This window comes from Trichosurus vulpecula, chromosome 7 (assembly GCF_011100635.1).
Source record: "Trichosurus vulpecula isolate mTriVul1 chromosome 7, mTriVul1.pri, whole genome shotgun sequence".
Taxonomy (NCBI): domain Eukaryota; kingdom Metazoa; phylum Chordata; class Mammalia; order Diprotodontia; family Phalangeridae; genus Trichosurus; species Trichosurus vulpecula.
This window is the reverse complement of record NC_050579.1, coordinates 240,397,703-240,419,750: the sequence shown is the minus strand read 5'-3', so window position 1 is coordinate 240,419,750 and position 22,048 is coordinate 240,397,703.

The following is a 22,048-nucleotide window of genomic DNA, read 5'->3' as shown; positions in this document are numbered from 1 at the left end:
GGAATCATTCACAGAAATAAATAGCTAACATGGACCATGGCAGAGGACATCATACGAAAGGGATTCTGTTCAAATAGAAAAAATGGAGGAGGAAGGGGAAGAGGGACACCATTAGCCACACCATTAGACAGGGACCTCCCTGAGGACAAGTACTCTCTCAGACTTCTACTCGCTGTATGACCCTAGGCAAGTCATTTTAACTCTCTCAGAAACCAAGGGAAACATTTAAATGAAATTTTAAAATATTCTAATAAAATAAAAACCAACAGCTGTATAAAAGGATACATTGTATCCTCTGAGTCTCAGTTTCTCATCTGCAAAATGGGGGTAGTGATAGCATCTACTTCAAAGGGTTGTTCTGAGTATCAAATAGGATAGTATGTGCACTTTGCAGACTTTAAAGGACCATATACATGTTAGCTATTGTAGCTGTCATTTCCTCTAACACTTCTCTGGTTTCATCACCCATTAAATGAAGGACTTAATGATATCTAAGGTCTGACACTCTATGGATCTCAGAATCTAGAGTTATGATCCATGGGCCATGCTGACCAGAGGCAGAGCTCCGCTCTCCCTAAGTCCAGCACTGTAACTGAAGTTTCATCTCTAGAGTGGGGCAGGGGGAGGAGGGAAGGCATTTCCACTTATCTCCCACTCCTCACCCACACACACCCAGGAAAGAAGTAGCTGTGTCCCATGCTCATCCTCCCTTACCCTCACCACCAGAAGGCCCTCCTATGGTCTAACCTCAATCTCCCAATCTCTTGACCTGTTGTCCTTACTTGCTCAGATTGGTTCAGAAGAGGTGGCCAGGAAGTGACCTGTTGCCTAGGGAGAGGGAAATAGGAAGCATTTGCAACCAGAAAGGTGAAGCCCAGAGATGCTGCCAAGCCAAGAAGCTGGAATTCCCCCTTCTTTCCCCACCTCTTCCTAGTTATCCTAAAGCTCCTTGAGACAGTTCCTTATTGGGGATCCCTCAGGACCTGGAAGCTGGAAACTGGGGGCTAGAAGCTGACAGTCTCAGAGCAAAGAGAGGCTGGGAGAACAGGTCTGGGGTAGGCAAAGAGTGTTAGAGCTAAAAGAAACCTCAAAGACTACCTTGTCCAACATCTGCATATTACACGTGGGAAACCTGAGGGCCAAAGAAGAAAGTAACTTTCCCTGGTCTTACCTACTAGGTGGCCAAGCTGGGGTTTGAACCCTGGTCCCTCTACTCCCCACACAGTGGTCTTTCCATTATAACATACTGGATTCCCCAGTGGTCATTTCATCTACCCCTCCAATTCTCCCCTGCTTGATGCACAGGGAAGTTAACGTTTCCCCTTTCCTTTAAAACTCTCTATGACGTCCCTGAATTTTGGGAAAGGGGATCCCCCTAGCAGGTGAGGAATGTGCCTTCTAGGCTGACCCAAGTGCCAAATCTGGCCATTTCAACCTTTACCACATCTTTTGCGTCTGACCCCTTCTCTCCACTCCCATGGCCACTGCCGTAATTCAGATCTTGGTGGCTTCCCACCCAGACTATTTCAATAGCCTCCTTATCGGTCATTCTGCCTCCCCCTCCCCTCTCCAAACCATCCTCCGCATAAATGCCAAAGTGATATTTCTAAAGCACGGGTTTGACCGTGGCCTTCAAAACTCAGCTGAAGCACTACCTGCTGCACGAAGCTTCTCCTGGTCCTCTTAAGCTGTGGTGATTCTCTTTGACACTGCTAAAATAACTGGATGATAATAATAATAATAGTAACATTTATATAGCACGTACAATGTGCCAGGCACTGTGCTAAGCACCTTACAGTTATCTCATTTGATCACCACAAACAACCCTGGGAGCTAGGGGCTATTATTACCTCCATTTTACAGATGAGGAAACTGAGGCAGAGTTTAAGTGACTATTCATATTTTGTATCTACTTATACTCGTTGCTTGTTTCCCTCGTGTTGTATACTCATGTTGTTTCCCTTAATAGAATGTAAGCTCCTTGGGCGTAGGCACAATTGCAAGCACACAGGAGGTGACTAATAAATACTTACTCATTGAATGAATGAAAAAGCATTTATTAAAAGCCATACTATGTGCAAAGGGCTTTGTTGGACATACAAACAAAAAAGACAAGAGCAAAACAGTTCCTGCCCTAAAGGAAAGCTTACATTCTTTATATCGTATTACATCGTGTTCTTTGTTTTACTATATATTACATTCTTTATATTGTATTACATTATATGATGTTCTTTATTTTATATTACATTACATTCTTTATATTGATGATGTTACATTCTTTATATTGTATTACATTATATCATGTTCTTTATTTTATGATATATTATATTCTTTATATTGATTGTTACATTCTTTATATTGTATTACATCATGTTCTTTATTTTATATTATATTACATTCTTTATATTGTATTACATTATATGATGTTCTTTATTTTATATTATATTACATTCTTTATATTGATTATGTTACATTCTTTATATTGTATTACATTACGTGATGTTCTTTGTTTCATATTATATTACATTCTTTATACTGATTATATTACATTCTTCCTATTGTATTACATCATATCATGTTCTTTATTTTATATTATATTACATTCTTTATACTGATTATGTTACATTCTTTATATTGTATTACATTATGTGATGTTTTTTATTTTGTGATACATTACATTCTTTATGTTGTGTTACATTATATCATGTTCTTTATTTTATGATATATTACATTCTTTATATTGTATTACATTACGTGATGTTCTTTGTTTCATATTATATTACATTCTTTATACTGATTATATTACATTCTTCCTATTGTATTACATCATATCATGTTCTTTATTTTATGATATATTACATTTTTTATGTTGTGTTACATTACATTACATTCTTAGATTTATATTGACTAGCATGGAGGGGGATCCTGCCCATTCTATTTCCACAGAGTTAAAGAAACATCAGGGGTCTGAACCCCCAAACACTCTACCCATGTGCTTCGTAGTTAGCTTCTTAGGGGTGGGCCTGGCTGTCTCTGGAGGTATCCCTGGTGAGGAAGGAAGTTCCACCCTGGAGTGAATGAGTTAAATAAAAACAAGAAATGATCCAAAAGGGCAGGATGCTGGCCGGATAGAAATGGGAATCGATGTGCCTACTCCCCTTAGTCACTTCTCAGTGCCGGGAACCATCCTCTCCATAATCTCCCCCCTCCGCCTCCTCTTTCCATCTGTTTTTCCTCTCACCTCCACCTCCACCTCCACTTTAGGATAAGGGCTGAGTCAGGGTCATGCTGAGAACGTGGCTGACATGACCATAAGCAGAGTTAATTACTCTGTGCATATGAGGATTTCCTGTCCCTCAGCCTTCGTTGACACCCCTAAAAGCAAAGTGACCACCTCTAGGCCCTCTGGGAGGGGGTGTGGGGGTGCCTCTATACCACAATTTGGTCTTTGAAATCCAAGCTAGAAGGGACCCAAGACGCTGTGTAGTCCAACTCCCCACATTTTTTCAGAGAAAGCAAAGGGAGGCCCAGAAAGGAAATGCTCCTGGCCCAGGGTCACAAAACACATTAGTGGCAAAACCTGCCTGCCTAGAGCCCTTTCCAGTACACCATGGCCACATCCCAATTATGTCTACTCTTAGGTTGTTCCTTATTTCAGGCTTGTGAGTTTTATCTCTCCCCATAGGCTTATAAATTCATGAGGGCAGGGACTGTGTCTTCTCTTTCTCTGTACCCCCACAATACTGGGTATATAGTAGGTGCTCAGTACCCAATGGGGGAACTGTATGATGAAAGACTAAGTACCAGAGCTGTGCATAGGAAAATGAGGGATATTAGGGACCCATCTCTGACCAGTAAGGGAGAGGGACAAAAGACAGGAAGATTCTCTCCTTCTGGGTTCTCCCACTCCCAAATTGAGCTCGCTTCTGGCAATTTCCCCATTACTGCCTTCCCCTTTCCTCTAGCCCTCTACACCAACTAGGGTGGGAAGGGAGCTGGCTGCGCATGATGAGACATTTTTTCTGAGATGATGTCTGGACAGGCGGAAGAGGAGTATCAAAGCTATGCTCTTAAGAAGAGAAGGAGGGAGGCACTATGCCCCTAGGGAGTGGGCAGGAGAGGAGGAAGAGGAGGCATCAGGATGGCGAGTTGTCCTCAGCAAAGCTGCAGCTGTAGGGGGAGACTCCAAAGCCAAGGCAGAGGATGCCAGCCCAACACCATTTCCCCCAGCTGGCTTGGAGTTGCTATCGCCACCCTCACACAAACCCTGCAGCACATGGGCAGGATGGGGAGCCGGCAAAGGCGCAGGTGCTCTGCTCCCCAGCTGCCAACCCAGCTGGAAGCGATTAGCCGAGTTTGGCACAGCACCCAGAGGGCACAGTGCCCACCTTACCCCACCCCCACTGGGTATGATCTCTCCATGTGTACTCATCCCCATGTCTGTATACCGCCATATCTCCAAGAGGCAGGCCCTCACTTTGTTCAGCCCCAGCCTCGAATTAGCCAGTCACACCCCATGCCAAAATCCCACATGAAGGCCACATTTATACTGGTATCACCCTCTGGAGGGTCCTTATTCAATAAAGAATCAGAATTCCCATCATGGCTCAACCACAGATTCCCCTCAACCCAGGGGTCTATCTCAGTGAGAAGCCCCCAAGGGCTGGATATGGGAAGAGGTGGGCATCTTCCTTGTCCCTCTTAGGTCAGAAATAGGTTCCAAATACCTCTAACTTCCCTAAGTGACCCATGGAACTGTCATTCATGAATCTGTCTAAATTCTTTTTGAAACTGTTTATATTCTTAGCTGATGCCACATTTAAGGGTAAGGAACTCCAAAAGTTTACTCTGAGCTGTGTGAGGTAGGAGTGAGGCCAGACTTCCAGAAATCTCAACCACCCAGAACATAAATGAGAACATCAAAGAGGGAGCCCTAAGCAGTTGAAATAGCTGCCACAAAGTCCATGCACTTTACGCATAAGAGACCTCCTTAGGCCCACACTTAGAGCCCGCTTCTCAGAACAACAAGGAAAAGGCACCTCAGAAGCCAACCTGTTACCTGAAGAGAAATCCTCATTACCTCATCAAAACAGAACATTAGATTTGGTCTCTGGTCTTCTTTTGCCTTAGACCACCCAGGTACTCTGTGATCCAGCGACACTGGCCTCCCTGCTGTTCTTAAACCACAACACTCCATCTCCCGACTCAGGCCATTCGCTGTGGCTACGGGCACGTCTCCGCCTCCTGGCTTCCTTCAAGTCCCAGCTACGATCCCAACTTCTAGAGGAAGTGTTTCCAGTCTCTCTTAGTTCTATTGATTAATTCCTTTTAACCTGTGTATATTGCCTGTTCATACATCCTTGTTCCCATGTTGTTTCTCCCATTAAATCGTGAGTTCTTCAGGGGCAGGGGCTGTCTTTTGCCTTTCTTTGTATCCCCAGTACTTAGCACTTTGCCGGGAACACAGGAGGCATCTAATAAATGCTTATCGACTGACTGGGTTCCCTCTAGTTCATCCCCATGACCTCTGCATGCAATAATGATTAACATTTCCATAGTGCTTACTATATGCCAAGGACTGTGCCAAGCACTTTACTATTATCATCTCATCTGATCCTCACCACAACCCTGCCAGGTGGGTGCTATTATTATCATCCCCATTTTACAGTTGAGGAAACTGAGATAAACAGAGATTAAGTGACTTACCCAGGGTCAAACAGCCAGTAACTGTCTGAGGTCAAATTTGAACTCAGGTCTTCCTGGTGCTCTATTCACTGAATGACTTAACTGTCTCTCTAGGCTTTAGTTTATTTATTTGTAAAATGAGGAGGTTGGTCTAAAGTCAGACAGTCTTTAAGAGCCTGCTGTGCTCCTCCAGCCTCGTAAAGACCCTAAGTGATGGGGAGCTCACTATATCCTGAGGCAGCCCATTCGATTTTTAGCAGGTTAAAAGCAATAAACCACAAAGAGGGGGAAAGGGTGGGATTAAGTGTGGGTAAGGGCGGCTATTCTACACGGCTTCTGAGGTCCCTTCCAAGCTCTGTGATTCTGAGTCATGATAGATCATAGACTAATAACACTGAAGATAGAAAAACTATAAAAAGTAGACCTGAGAACTACAGCAGATCAGTAACCTGGGCAGGGTTTTATGTCAGGGCAAACAACTGCAAGGACATCACCACATAACAACATGGAACAATAAACGATGTTCTGGATGCTCACACTGAATCACCAATAAGAGGTTACATAATGTTCCTTGTGATCTGGTTGAGAAGGCCGGCTAGTGTGTGATCTTCTGAAGAAAAATGTCTAACCCCTAAGTCATTAAAATACAAAAATAAATCAAAATTATTTTGTCACCGAAAGTCTGAACAGTCACTTAGGAAAAACCTTCATTTTCACAATAAGGAGCATTACCTCCTTTCACTTATCCCAAATTCCCTTTTTAAGCCCCTGGGGGTCAAAGGCTCAGTCCTCAGACCAGGCCCAGATGACCAAATCTTTGCTTACTCCTTATGACTTTATAGTTTGTGATATCACCCCACTTGGTTGTTCTTTCTCCAGACTGAAAAGGTCTCATCTTTTTGGTCTGTCTTCCTAGGGCAAATACTTGTTACCCCTAACCTGCAGACCTCAATCTTTCCTTTCCTTCAAGGCTTAGCTGAAGTATATCACCTCTTCCTTGAAACCCTCCCTGATTCCCACCCCCAGTTCAAAGTCATGTTTCCTTGTCAGAATCTCTTCATCCCTGTTTTGCTTTTTTTATACATATTACATTCTAACTTGTATTATATTATACTTGTATCACATTCAAACTTTTATTATATCCATCTGTATACATTCCTCATTCCTTGATTAGGCAGTGAGCTAATAAGGAACTATGTTGCTTTTTTAATCTTTGTGTCCCACTTTGTATCAAGTGGGTGAAGAATGCCTGCTGTCCAAGCCGTAATAAGCAATAAGAAGGGAAAACTATAGGGCTCATCCATCTATCTGCATGTGTATCTTGGACACGCTGCCAAAGGGCAATATTCTGGGGCTAAAATTGAACAGAAGAAGGGTGGGCTAGATTGCCTTTGGGGAAACTGCATTGGTCTTTTAATGATCTTCCTCCAAGCTTCCTCCTGACACAAAAGGTCATATTTTTAATGCCAATACTCTTCAGGTAATGTTATGTAGTGTCAAGTCATGAAACAATACTATGGTCTCCCAAAAACTGAAATTGAGAAGTATATAGTAGATGTGATCAGTTTACCCTTCTATCCATCCATCCATCTACCTGTTTTTCCATCCTTCCCTCTGTCTATCCATCAGTCCATCCATCAATCCATCCACATAACATATCCATCCATCTGTCTGTCCATTGATCCATTCATCTGTTCATCCTTCCATCCATCCATCCATCCATTCTTCCATCTGTCTATCCACCAATTCATCCATCCATCCATCTGTCCATCCTTCTGTTGAAAAGCATCTATTAAGTGCTTACTCTGGGCAAGGTACACTATTGGCTGCTGGGAATACCAAGACAAAAAAGAAACAGTTCCTACCCTTGAAAAACTTATACTCTATTGAGAGGAGACAATGTGTGTGTGCGCGTGTGCGTGTGTGTGCACTCACACACATATGCCTTCCTTCTGTTGAGTATCTCCAATTTATCTTGTATTGGTACATAATTGTTGGTACTTGATTGTTTGCATGCTCTCTCCTCCATTAGACTTTTTTGCATTTCTCTGCATCCCTAGTGCTTAGCACAGTGCCTGGCACATAGTAGGTACTTAATAAATGTTTACTGACTGTATGTTTATGAATACAATATGGAAATGCGCATATGTATATATGTATGTATATGTGTGTATGTGCATACAAACAAAACATTTTGGGTGGGTCAGGAAAGGCTTCATTTAGAAGGTAGCAGTTGAGCTGAGCCTTGAAAAAAGCTAGGGATTCTAAGAGGTGGAGGTGACGAAAAAGTACATTCCAGGCATAAGACATAGCCAGTCAAAAGCATGGAGATGGGAGATATAGATGAGCAATAATATGAAGGCCACTTTGGCTGGACCACAGCAAATACGAAAAGGCATAAGGTATATTAACACTGAAAAGGTAGGATGAGGCTAGGTCATAAAGGGTTTTAAATGCTAAACAGCTTAAATTTGATAGGTAATAGAGAGTTTATTGAGTAGGAGAATAACACTATCAGCCCTGTAACAGATTACAAACCAGGTATGATAAAGAATCAGTGTTAAAGATGCCATCAAAGTGGAAAGGATAACCAATGGATTCCACTGGCATCCTCATAATGTCAAGAGAAAGCCAAGGAAGGCCTCCAAACATACTGGGTGGACCCCCAGTGGTGAACTTACAAGAGACCTGAACAAGAATCAAACAAGATGGACAGACATGGAAAGGTGGTCATCTTAGAGTTGGAGGAAATATCCTTGAGAAAACTAATACTTAGGAATACCCAGAGTCAACACTAACATGTTTGTTGAACAGGACTGAATTAGAATCTTATCCCAATTAATTTACTGGTGTTAGATTGAGACTAAGGACTCATATCGCCTTGGCCTGAGTTAGAGTGTAGGGATAGTCTCGGAAGTCAGGATCCCGCACCCCCACCTTGCCAGAGAACGCCAAATCTTGAAGGGACCTGAGATATCATCTAGTACAGCCACTTGTAACAATGTTATTAGCAGCTGCTGCAGAGGTGCAAGGCCAACAACACCAGCACACAGGAGGGCTGCTAGCACAGGTTCTTTGATCTGCTTTTCTAAGGAAAGCAGCTTTAAGGAGTTTACAATTTCAGTTTAATTAAACGTACACATATTATTCACTTAGTTCAGGGGAAAAAGTCAGCACCCTGAACTTCAGAGATAATACAAACAGAAATTACAGAGAAAATAATACAAATCAACAGACAGGCTTCTAACTGTCTGTCCATAGCAATACATACATAGTTACCAGAGAGAGAGAGAAGCACCAACATCTGGGTTTTCAAAGTTGAGGGACTTCTTAATGGCTACCCAGAGTCTCGTTGGGCTACATCACACGAACACTCTTCCAGTGAGTGAGCCCCAAAGCAAAATGCTAACCTCAGAGTATAAATACACTTCTTCAGGGTCAGTCCATAGAGGGCGTCACAACCATGTGACTCAAACTCATGTGACCTGGGCTTTCTTGTGACTTAAGTAGATCATCAAAGACTCTTGATTCAAACAAAGGCAAGACTCAATCAAAGGCAAGTGATCACCCCAGGGCTGAGAAACACTACAACAGAAAAAACAACAAAAAAGTCCCACCCTGCTTGCAATTATACCCCTTCATTTTACAGATGAGGAAAATGAGACCCAAAGAGGTTAGGGGTAGTCTCAGGTCACAAAGCTACTTAGCAGTAAATGAAGGAAAGAAGGCAGATTCAGTATTAGAACCCAAGTCTCTGGGCTCCCAGTCCAGTAATCAGACCTTGACCTTTCATGACTTTAACTCTCACTTGCTACCTCTCCTGTAGGAATAATCAATCAGTCTATTAATAACCTGTGTATTATGCACCTCATTGTGCTAAGTGCCAGAGACATAAAGACAAAAAAAAAATCAAATAATCCTAGTCCTCAAGGGGCAGATGGCCTTGAAGGGGGAAAAGGAGAGTGGGCAATTATCCTATCTGCCTTCTCCCAGATAGAGGGAGTGGCAGTAGCCTGATCCCCTATATTCTCTAGCCTCCCTCATAGGCCTCTATGGAAGAATCTTCCCCTTCCTCCTTGTCAGGCATGGAAAAAACATCCTAGAACATGGATATGTTAGTAGATGTTTAACAATTGGCTCTCAAAAAAATGTACTCACTACACACTTTTTAAGTTTAATCAGCATCATTAATGTTTTCTCCACCACTTTCCTAAGTCTAGACAACCAACAAAACAATCAATCAAGCCCTGATTTGTAGCATTTATGAATTTCTGAGGCACAAATGCTCACACTGAAAATTTAACAAACAGTTCTTGGAGTGGGTCAGAGTTAGCTCCAGGATACCCCTGTACTAGAGTCATAACTACTCCCATTTTATAGCTGGGGAAATAGGCTGAGAGGGGTTGTGATTCGTCCTTAATTACACAACTAGCCGCAAAGAGTCAATCCCAGGTTCCTCAGTAATCCAAAACCACACTCTATCTGTTACAAGACATTGCCTCTAACTGTCCTGGATCCCTAAACCCAATCTGCCAAGGCCCCTAAAATCACTCTCTCCTTCTTTAGCATCTACTTACAGACAACTGGTTCCATCCATATAATCTTGATTTGCATTTGGTAGGTGCTTAACAGATATTGGATTGGTTCAGACTGGGATTCAGTTCAAGGTCTATGCTTTCAAAGGCCCCTTCCAGCTCTAAACCCTTTGTGGCATAAGAAGAATACTGGATCCAGATCTGAGTTTGAATATTTTCTCTGCCGCTTACTACCTCTATGATCTTGGCAGGGCAAACAACTTCATTACCAACAAACAGCTATTAAGGACCTACTACGTGCTAAACGCTGAGGACACAAAGAAAGTCAAAAACACAATCCCTACCCTCAAGGAGCTTCTATTTTAATGGGGAGAGAAACATGCAAAGATACACCCAATACACACCACTAATTTATACTACTATATAAATATAGGGTATGACTCTGCATGTTTCTCCCCCAAGACCACTAAATCATACATAAAGATTATGGACCACATATTAATATTAACTGTGTTTTACTGTATTTTATTTATTTTATTAAATATTTCCCAAATAAGTTTTAATACGGTTCCAGCCACAGTGGGGAATGTGTGGGCCATGTGTCTGACACCTCCGGGAAAATAGTAGCAGAAGAGGGACTGGGAAAAATCTTCTGCAGATGGTAGGATTTAAGATGAATCTTGAAAGAAGCCAGGAAAGCCAAGAGGTGGATATGCAGAGAAAGACCATTCCAGATGTGGGGACTAGCCAGTGGAAAGGCATGGAGTCCAGGGACAGAGAGTCTTATCCAAGAACAAGAAGGCCAGTGTTGCTAGAATGTAGGGTTGATAGTATAGAGAGGAAAAGACTGTATGAGAAGACTGGAAAGGGAGGGAGGGACTAGGCTTTCAAGGGGATTAAAAGCCAAATAGAGCATCTTCTATTTAATTCTAGTGGTAATAAAGAGTCAATGAAGTTTATTGGTGGTCAGACCTGCACTTTAGGATGACCATTTTGGCATCTGAGTGGAGGTTGGACTTTAGTTTTCTCATCTGTAGAATAAGGAGATTGGTTTAGATTATCTCTAAGGCTCCTTCTAATTCTAGATCCTGTAAGCCAACCACTCTCCCAGCCAGATTCTCTGCATTGTAACCAGACCTGAACCCCACTCCAGTAACCAAGTCATACCTACTCTTCAACTCACTTTACTCCCTGTGGAGTATTTGCTTGTTTGTTTTAATATTATCTCATCTGATCCTCACAACAACTCTCAGAGGTAGGTGCTATTATTATTTCCATTTCAGTGTTGGGGAAACTGAGGCAGGGAAAGGTTAAGTGACTTAGCCAGGGTCACACAGCTAAGAAGTATTGCAGATGGGATTTGAACTCAAGGTTAGTTTCAGAATCATGCTGAAAGAAGGTTCAAAGAGTGAAGTGAAGTGAAAGACAACCTGGGAAAGAGAAGTCACATCACCAGAAGGGGAGCCCACCAAGTAGCCAAGCAAGTATGGATATCCCATCGCTCTTGGTCCAAGAAGCAGGGTGGGCAGGGAGAAAAAGCTTAGTGTCTCAAGAGAAGTAAGCGTACTGAAAACTCTGTGATATCGTCCTGGATTTCTGACCACGAGGGGTCATAAAAGCTGCTAAGATATGGATACTTCTTGGCCCAGCTTGGACATAACCCCAACTTGGGTGTCCCCAGAGTGCTGAGAATTAAATAATCAGCACCACACTCTCCCAATCCCCAACTAGGCAGAGCTCACCTTTATTTTAGGCATCTGGGGAGGGTAGGAGAAATACAGGATGAGGGACAGGGAAGGAATACAAAGAAAGAAAGAGACACAAATCTGGCCCCACCTGTCTCTCTCGGGCACCAGCTGAAACAGAGATAGATAAAAGCCAGTGGGATTTCATTTATGCAATGAATACCTGTGGTTGTATGTACCCATATTCTAGGACTTACCGGACTGTTATTTTTTTTCCAATGGAGTTCAGATAGAAAAGGTCTTAGGAAATAGGTGAAATAGACCCCAGAATAGTAAGAATACTAGAATATGTGATATTCATAGCAGAAAACTGATCTATATTTAAAATGTTCCACCAAAACAATATGTCAAGAACAATTGATATAAAATGCAGTACTTTTCTGAGAGACAGTTTAAATCCATTATGGTTCTGCCTAGCCTTAAATCTATTATCATCTCTCCTAAACAGAGCTAAGTATGGCTTCCAAATTAAAGAGGGAGTTGAACCAAAACATCTTATTAATCATTTGAATACAGTGCTGACATCAAGCTATTTGGCAGTCCTGAAAAGCACATTAAATATCTTCATCTTGTGGAATCTTTTCCCAATGACACCAGAATATGTATAAAATTCTTGATAAATACCAAAAAAAAAAAGAGCCTGAAGGCTTTGAGCTTAAACTTGGATGCCACAGAAACGATGGATGATGGCAATAACTACAAATACCTTAGTCTCCTTCAAGCAAGATAAAAGCTGCATAAAAAAATATCAAGGCGAAGGCCATGGATGAAGAAGATAAGAGACCTACTGGCATCCTGAAATCAAAGCTGAATGGGAAGAAAATGCCTAAAGCAATCAACACCTAAGTAATACCAGTCTTAATATTCCCTTCCAGATCTGTACCCTTCCACAACAGATTTGGAAAGGATCCTCATAAAAACACACACAACACTGTTGTTGTTAGTATCATAGCTATTTCTGTGAAGGGAAGGGACTAGGTCTATATCATCTCTATGTCAACCCAGGGGCTGAGCCCAGCCCTTTTCATTTAGTTCAGGCACTCTGTAAATGCTTGCTGCAACATGATAGAGTAGAAAAGAAAAAAAAAAGCAAGATTTAGAACCAAGACGGGTAAGCTTGGGGGCTGTGCCGTAAGTAATTTCTGATCTCTGAGCCTGCCTCTGTTTCCTTCTCTGTCAAAGGGTAGAAATAATAGCTGTAAATCCAAAGGGCTGCTGCAAGGGAAGCACTTAATTAGAAGGCTCCAAAAATGTGAACCCATCTAATTTGCTGAATTAAGTGATCTAGCCCTGAGCTGGGACTCAGATCCTGATCCTAGTCCAGATTCTAATTCTGACCCTGTGGCAACCAACTTCTATGTTGGTTGGTTCAGTCATTAGAGTATGGTATGAATGAGGCCATATCCCAAAAGCCCCCATCGGCTTCCCTGTCTTCTAACCCAGGCTGAGCCCCTGAGACAGGTTTGGTCATTCTTGCTCATGAAGTTATCAGGCAAGGATAGACAACCTCTCCTTACTGCTGGAGTAGAGAGAGGCAAGAAATGGACTGGGAACTCAGGAGACCAGGCTTTTAGCCATTGACCCTGGAGGCAAATTGTTTCCCCCTCCGACTTCAATTTCCTTCTCTGTAAAATCAGGGGGTGGCATAGATGTTTCTAAGCTGCTTTTTTAACTCCAATATTCCCTGAGCTTACTAGAGAAAAACTGCAATTTACATAACAGCACTTGGAGATGGGATGATGATGTGGCATCTTAATCTTGTGGCTTAAGACAGTCTGACAGTATTACGTGTCTTTCCTGAGCCCAATGTTGTACTAAAGTGCTAGGGAAGATTTCAAGGAAGCAGGGCCCTGGCCCTGGAGAAACTCTTCTTTGTTGTTGTTGAGTCATGTCCAATTCTGCATGACCCCATTTGGGGTTTTCTTTGGCCAAGATACTGGAATGGTTTGCCATTTCCTTCTCCAACTCATTTTACAGATGAGGAAACTGAGGTAAACAGGTTTAAGTGGCTTGCCCAGGGTAACAGAGAAAGCGTCTTCAATCGGATTTGAACTCAGATCTTCTTCCTGACCCCAGATCCAGCGCTCTATCACACTGCTATTGTAAGGGGGTGTGTGTGTGTGTGTGTGTGTGTTAGAGAGCATTTCAGCAGTCTGGTGAAGATATAGACCTCTTTTCAAAATAATGCTTTGAAATAATTGAAGGGAATTCTAAATTTCACTTAGAGGTTAGCATAATAAAGATGTAATTTTTTTCCCCTCGTGCATTCAAGTTCATTTATCTCCTGAAATCCATCCACAGATTGGTAGATCCAGGATCCTCATACAGGTTAAGAACCTCTTTGTAGGACTGTCTTTATGCGGCCTGAATATGAAAGCACCGAGTGCTCTAGGGACAGAGAATGCCTGAAAGAGGTTAGTTGTCGCAGGATGGTAGAGAATGCACAGAAGAGGTGGGGGGTGATGGAAGTGAGGAGAGCAGGGCGTGAATGAAAAGTAGTCGGAGAGGGGACCGATGGAGGAGGAGGGATGCTCGAAGAAAGAAAGGAAGAGAGGGTGCATGCAAAGTAGGGGCACTGAGAAAGGGGAGGGATGCTCCCTAAGAGGAAGGACCTAGGGGAGGTGGGGGATAAGCGGTGTATGCCAAGACGTGGTGGAGTACTTGGGGACGGCGGAGGAGGGATGCATGCAAAGAGAGGTCCCCATGGAGAGAGCAGGGGAGCAGTACTTGGAGAGGAGAGAGAAGGGGTGCACGCAAAGAGGGGTCTGCTTGGGAAGGAGAGGGGAGAAGAGAGGGGCATGCAAAGAGATGGGGGGTGTTAGTGGAGAAGCGCGCACGGGTGCAGCTGAGGCAAAGACCCCAGCACCCCTACTCCTAGGCCCCCGTTCTCCAAGCCCGCCCAGGAGAGAACTGAGCTAGCTCGGAGGTAGCGGGAAGGAAGTGGAGGAGAGCAGTGGAGAGGAAAACCAGGAACCACGAGCCCCGCGCGCGCGCGTACACACACACACACAGACACACACACACACAGACACACACGCGCGCTCACGGACAACTCCCCCCCTCGCGCGCCCTCGAGCTCGCGCGTGCGCGTTCTTGATGCCTTCCATGTGCGTCTCCTCCATTCGCTACGTGCAGAATGGTCCGTCGGCACCAGCTGCAGGGCCCGGGTGGGAGGGGGAGGTGGAAGCGGAGTGGGGAGGAGCCTTCAGGTGGGGGGGGAGGGAGGGAGGGGTTGCAGCGAGCAGCCCGGGAGGGAGGGGAGAGAAGGAAGGGCTCGGAGCCTGGGAAGGGAAGGAAAGCAGGTGGAGAGACCTAAAAGGGGCTTGAGAATAAGTGGTGCTCCCCCTCCCCTCCCCTGCGGCCCCCAGCAGGTCGCTTCTAAGGAGGTCATGGTAGCTATCCCCCTGCCTCCGTTCAGGGTCGCTCAACCCCAGCGTGGGAAAGAGGGGGAAGGAGCAAGCAGGAGATGGGGGCGATGCTCTCTCTAGAGAACCCAGCTCTCCCTGTCTTCATACTGGGGGACCATTCCTCGTCAACACCCCGCTCCCTGTGGCTTTTGAACAATTGTGCCCCCCAAAAGCTCGGAATAATAATCCTGGGGGGGGGGGAGAAATCATTTGGGGAAGGAGAAAGGAGGCATGTGTGTTGGGGGAAGAGGAGGACAGCTGGTGGTATTCTTGGGCTCTAGAGCTGAAGGAAACCTCAAGGATCCAGCCCCCTCATTTTACAGATTAAAATGCTGAAGACCAAACACAAGCCTTCATTAGGTGCCTACTGTGCGCCAGGCATTGTGCTAAGCTCTGGGGGTACAGGGAGGAAAGACAAAAGGCAGGCCCTGCTCTCCAGGAGATCACATGTAATGCACTATAAAGGTCATAGTCACCAAGGTTAAGGTCACACAGGATAAGACAGCAAATGATTCATGAGGGGAATGGGCAAAGGTCCCTCTATGCTTCTGATCCAGTCTTTCTCCAGTCACCTAGGAAGCTGTTTTTAATCAGCCCAGAAATACAAAGCTTCTATTCCCACCTCTGTGGCATGATGAGGCTGAGGGGCCCAGGTTCTAGTCTCACCTCTGCTACAAATTTGCTCTGTGACTGTCGGTAACACATTTACCTTTTCTTTGCCTCAGTTTCCCCATCTGTAAATGAAGGGATTTAACTAGATTTGTTTCTAAGGGCACCACCAGTTTAGAAAAGTCTACATTCCATATCCCTCTCTCCACCTGCCCCATGTGTTGGAAAAGTAAAGTATCCTGGCCTTATATTAGGCAGAATGAGGATTCTTACAACCCTGAATAACCACAGGACACAAACAAGGACATGAACACAGCCTAGAGGTATAAGGGAGCTGAACCTAGATTTAGCAAAGTTCCAACTTTGCTTCTAGCTTCCTTTGTTTGACACACACCGAGGTTCAGATACCATGTTTCCAGCGTCTAAACACTGAAGGATAACTAGTATCGCAACATCCACACACTATCCCTTCTAGGACAGATATCCATCCTAGATCAGAGAAACTAGAACCCTGCTGAGTCTCATTCAGGTTGGAGCTAGGGAAGGAGTCTGCCCTCAGTTTGCTGGGGGGAAGGGGGTGGGGGAGTGTTGGAGTTTTCACTTGAAAGGTCTCCACTGCTCTTCCTTCCCCCTTAAGCCCCCAGCTGTTGACCAAGGAACTTAAGTGAGGAACAGCCAATACCCAGAGCAACAAGGGAGGGAGGGGAAACAGCCCACCCTTGTGGAGGAGGGGGAGACCGGATGACCCCTCATAGAAGTAATGAGGAGCCCCATGATTGTGAGCTGGGAAGCAGTAAGGTCTTGCCAGGCATCCAGCTGTGGGCCAGATGTGAGCAGCATCCTCTCTCCACCCTGGGCTGGGATACAAGTTTTTCTGTCCAGCTTCTCCCTCCTACAATCACCTTCCAGGAAACCTTCCCCCCAAGGCCGGAGAAAGAAAGAAAATGAATGAGAAGTCATGTACACCCTCTCTTCCCCTCAATCCCACCCCCATCCTCTAAAAACACACAGCCCTTGGCAAGTCGAGTGAACCATATCAAGTCCAGCTGCCTTCTTCCCTCGTCTTACTCCGGCAGCTGGAAGGGACAGCTCCCTCCTTCTGCCTCTTCCCTTCCTTCCCAGCCCCAACCTCTCCCTCAGGAGATAGGAGGTGGGGGGTGGGGGAAATCTCTTCGTACTGGAGTTGGAGGAAGAGAGTAGGTTAGTGTTGAGACAGAACCCAGTGGATGATTACACTTTATATGAGGTAGTTCATTCTTCAGTCTAACCTCAAGCGCTCCTGCCAATTTTGATCCATCTACCCCACGGAAAAGTGACAGTTTGGGTTCTAGGCTCTGATCATCTTCTTAGCGGGCCACCCCCAACACACACACACACACACACACACACACACACACACACTCAACACGCCTAAGCAATATAGGATGTACCCTAGGATACCACCAGTCAATTTCTCCTTTATTCTAAGCACCTCCAATGGGCAGAGCCCTCTGCTGGAAGCTATAGGAAGATACAGAAGAAATGGTTCTTTTGGCTTAGGGGAGCTCCTGTTCTAGCTGATGGGTGACCTTCAGTCCTGACACTTAGGATGCTCCTAGTCTGATGAGGAACATGGAGACGCTACCCTCAGAGAGCTTCAGGGATGATGGGGAAGATGTGGATGCTGATGTGTAGCAGCAAAACCACTGGATAGATGGCCTGGGTTCAAATGCTGGCTCTGATACATACTAAGCTGTGTGACCTAGGGAAAGTCACTTCCTGTCTCTGGGCCTAGGTTTCCTCATTTGTAAAATGAGGAAGCTGAACTAGAGAATCTTCTAGCTCTAGAAACAATTGTAAACTGTGAGGTGAGCCCAGGAGGGTTCTGCCACCCTGTAGCCAAGGAACAATGCGATTTAGATGACATTAAGCAGGTCTTTCTGATGGCGGAATTTTTAGCTCTTTTTTAAAGGGAGGAGGTATGGCAGAAGAGAACAGAGTTTGGTGTGTGGGTAGCAGGAGGGAAAGCGCTCATCCCAGCTGGAAAAGGGGACTCTGGGATTCTGAGTCAGCCCTGACCTGGGACAGTTTAGAAATGATGGCTCACTATAATGTCCACAGTGGGATCTCCTCTGGAAGCAGTACTGAGGCATATCCAAAAGGAACTTTCTTGTCCTCCACACCCCACATAGGGTGAGTACCCCAGTGTGACCTAAAGGCTTAATGCTTCCCTCTGGGGTCTGGCCTTCTGGAAGTGAGTCAGGAGAGGACAGGTAGGTGTTCTCAACTCACCCTCTCATTTGGTAGTCTGAAATCATTAAATCCCCTTCCACTCAAAAACCAAAAACCAAAAACAATCTCAGTCTGGATAACTGAATCTTTGAGACAGCGAAGACAAGCGGTATAGCATAGGAAAGAAGGGGGAACACACGGTTACACCCCAGGCCTGAGTCACAACGTGGGGTGAATAGGCTTGTGTTCAATCTTAAAGCATTCAATGAGGTCAATTCAGGGTCACCATGTACTGCCCCCTGCCTCCAGGTATTCTGTCTGAAAGGTGCCCTCTCTCATCACGTCTCACACGGGGCCACTGGAGATGTTGGCACGAGAACCACCGTTGCCTGGGGCATTAGCCACGCATGGGTAAGGCCAATGGCTTGGCAGGCTGCACAGAAAGTCAGGGCAAGAGGGAACAGGTGTCCACTACAGCAGAAGAAACTGAGATCAGACAGTGGGAAGGAATTTCCAGCGGTGAAGAGGCCTAAGAATGGAATGCAGTATCTAAGAGAGAATGTTGAGTCCCCATCTCTATTAGACACACGAGAGAGATTCTCAGAGTACAGCAGATAGAACCCTAGTCTGGAGGGAGAGGGATGGGGGAGATAACCTCTTGAATTTCCCTTCTAGCCCTTCGCATTTGGCCTCTTCTTAAGAGTTTGCTCCTTAAGGGAGGACTATATTGAAAGGCCTCCTATGCTTGCTCCCTTTCATTGCTCACTAATTTCTCCTTACCCTCAGATATGACTCTTGTGCTCCAGCCAAGTCAGTCCATTCCCTATCTTTGCATTCTCACTGAGGCCATCTTTGCCCAAGGCTCAAAACTCACTTCCACCAAGAAGTCTTCCCTAATCAATCCCTCTTCCAATTTACTTGACTCTATCCAGAGGTGGTAGAATGTTGTATTATATAGGATCAGTGGAACTGGAGTCAGGAGAGGTCTCACCGATGCTGCCCCTAAGCATATGATCCTGAGGCATTTAGCATCCTAAGAACAGAAGGAAACTTGGAGGTCATCTAGTCCTTCATTTTACAGAGGAAGAAATCCATTTATTTGGTTGGGCAAATGCCTTAACTTCTCCGGGTCTCAGTTTCCTCATCGGAAAAAAAGAGGAAGGGGGCGGAGACAAGAAGGCAGTATGAAAACAGGGACTCACTTGAGCTCTCCCCCAAATCCCTCCGAAAGAATGAGGAAGTTATGATTCTATGACACTGTGGCCCCAAGAAGATCAGTTGAAGGTGGGAAGCACTAAATTCAAGTCCGGTCTCCAATTCATCCATACCAGCTATGTGTGACTGTGGGCAGGTCTCTTAACCTCTCAGTGCCCTCAAACAATTCTGAGGCTTTGAGTTACAGACAGGTTGACATCCGTAATGAGCAGAGGGAGTTTCTGTATCCAAATATCCCTACACCAATGAAATCATCGGTGTACACCCTGCACCTCCACCCCAGTGGTGTCCACCATACTATGCCCTCATTTCTCTGGGTCTCAGTTTCCTCACTGGGAATATGAAAATAATACTAATTACTTGCAAGGCTGTTTGTGAGGGAAACACTTGGTAAACTTGACATCAATAGAGAAAGATGAGCTGTTATCATTGAGTTATTATTCTGTGGTGGGAAACACGTAACAGAACCTTGTCTCTAAAGGTCAAGGGGATAAGCAGTAGTGAGTGGATCTTAGTTCTTGGACTCTGTCCCATGACCTGGTCCCCCCACCCCCAGGCCATGCCTCACCATCTCTGGAAGAACAGAAGAGGGTTGAGAATTTCTCACTTTGACCTCCAGTGTCCTGGTTTCCCAGAACAGCAGCTTCTTTCCCCTATCTATTAGGGCTAGACACTTCTGCAAAGCACCATCTCTGAGCCTGAAAACTGCCACCTAATCCGGCTGGGGCGCAATGGAAAGAATTCTGGCTATGGAGCCGGAACAGTTGGTTCTGCCAATTACTAGGTGTGTGATCTTGGACGTCCCTGAGCCTCAGTTTCCTCATCTGTGAGACTGGGAAACTTGTACTGTACCACCTCAGGAAATAAATAAGCACAGCCATCATTTTACAGATGTCTCAGAGAAAGGAAGTTGCCCAAAGTGATGCCTATGTTAGGTAGTGGAGCCAGAAACTGAATGCAAGTCTCTCTGGAATCTAAATCCAGGCCTCTTTCCACCACACTGGGTTGTCTCTCTGCCTTTTGAGGACCAAATAAAACAACAGATGAGAAGCACTTTACAAACTTTTTGTGTTTATAAATATAAAGTGTTATTACTAAATTATGATATCTATCTTTTTGAAAAGCACTTCTTCAGGGATTGCGAATATGAAGGGCAGAACGGGAGGCACAGAGGCCTAGAGTGGCCCCATAGTGAGCAGAGCCAAAGAGAGATGGTTAATTGGAGTTAATTGGTTAATTGACTCTGAAAAGGACTGGGGGACACTGGGAAGAGGGCCCAACGGGGCCTCTGAGACTTCATAAGAGAGAGCACACGCACAGACAAAGGCAAACATGAGGTGCCAGGAGTCCCTCTCCTCCAGACCCAGAAGGAGAAACTAAGTAAAACACTGAAGCCACCAGCTACAGGTGAGACACATGGACCCAGCTGGGCCTAGAGTTTTCCCAGGATGTGTCTGTCTAACCTGACACAGTAAGATATTCTGGGAGGAAAGGACTGTGCAGTAAGGGGTTGGGGGGAGGGGGCGGTGTAATACTGGGGCCTAGGGGACGGAAGAGAAGGATGAGGAGTCATTGAGAGGGAGAAAGGGAGAGAGGGAGAGAGAGAGAGAAAGGGAGGGAAAGGAAGGGAGGAGGAGGGGAGGGGAGGGAGGAAGAAGGAAAGACAGCATTTATTAAGCACCTACTATGTAAAACCAGGCGTTTTACAAATATTACCTCGTTTGATCCTCACAATAACTCTGAGGCAGGTGCTGTTATTATCCTCATTTTACAGTTGTGGAAACCGAGGCAGCAGAGGTTAAGTGGCTTGGCCACAGTCACTCAGCTAGTGTCTAAGGCCAGGCCATATTTGAACTCAGGTCTTCCTGACTCCAGGCCCAAGGATTCAGGGGACTTAAGGTTTTAGAGCTGCAAGGGACCTTGGAGATCATCCAATCCTTTTACAGGGGAGGAAACTGAGGCCCAGGGGCTAGCTTCAAGGAAAGAGGTACACTCCCTGGTGGCATCCTTTCTGGGATTCTTGTACTTATCATCCCCGGTGGGTGGAACCCGACCTCCTTGTGGTCCTCCCTCCGTGCCCTCCCCGATGTCCCCCAGCCCCTCAACCTCACTCCCTCTGGACGCTGCTACCCGGATTTTTAATAAGCCCTAAGAAACGCGCTGCCACAGTGGTGGGGGAGGGGGCGGTGTTGGGGCGGCAAGGGAAGGGGTGCGTGCCCCTCGGGCTCTGAACGCCGGCCGGCCGCGTCCTGTCATTGCCCCACTGACCGCAGCGGCAGCGTGGCGGAGGACTCTGGCCTCCCCCTTTCCCCTCCCCCCTCCCCCAGCGCCGTCTCCGTCGCTGGAGCAGCTGACTCGCTGGCCCAGCGCCAGGGCCTGGGAGGCGAAGACAACGTGCGGCTCGGCATGTAAACTGGGGCGCGGCTTATGCTAATGTGCGGGAGGCGGGGCCGGCCCCGGCACACCCCCCACCCTCCCCTCCTCCTCCTCCTCTACGGCTCATTCATAAAACCAGGCGGGCACTGCCCCCTAGCCCTGGCATCCGGTTGGTCACTGAGGCTCAGCAGCTCATTACAAACCCATCAGGATGTCTGCATCTCATCTGCATGGGAATCATTTTCTGCCCCTAGGCATACGAATC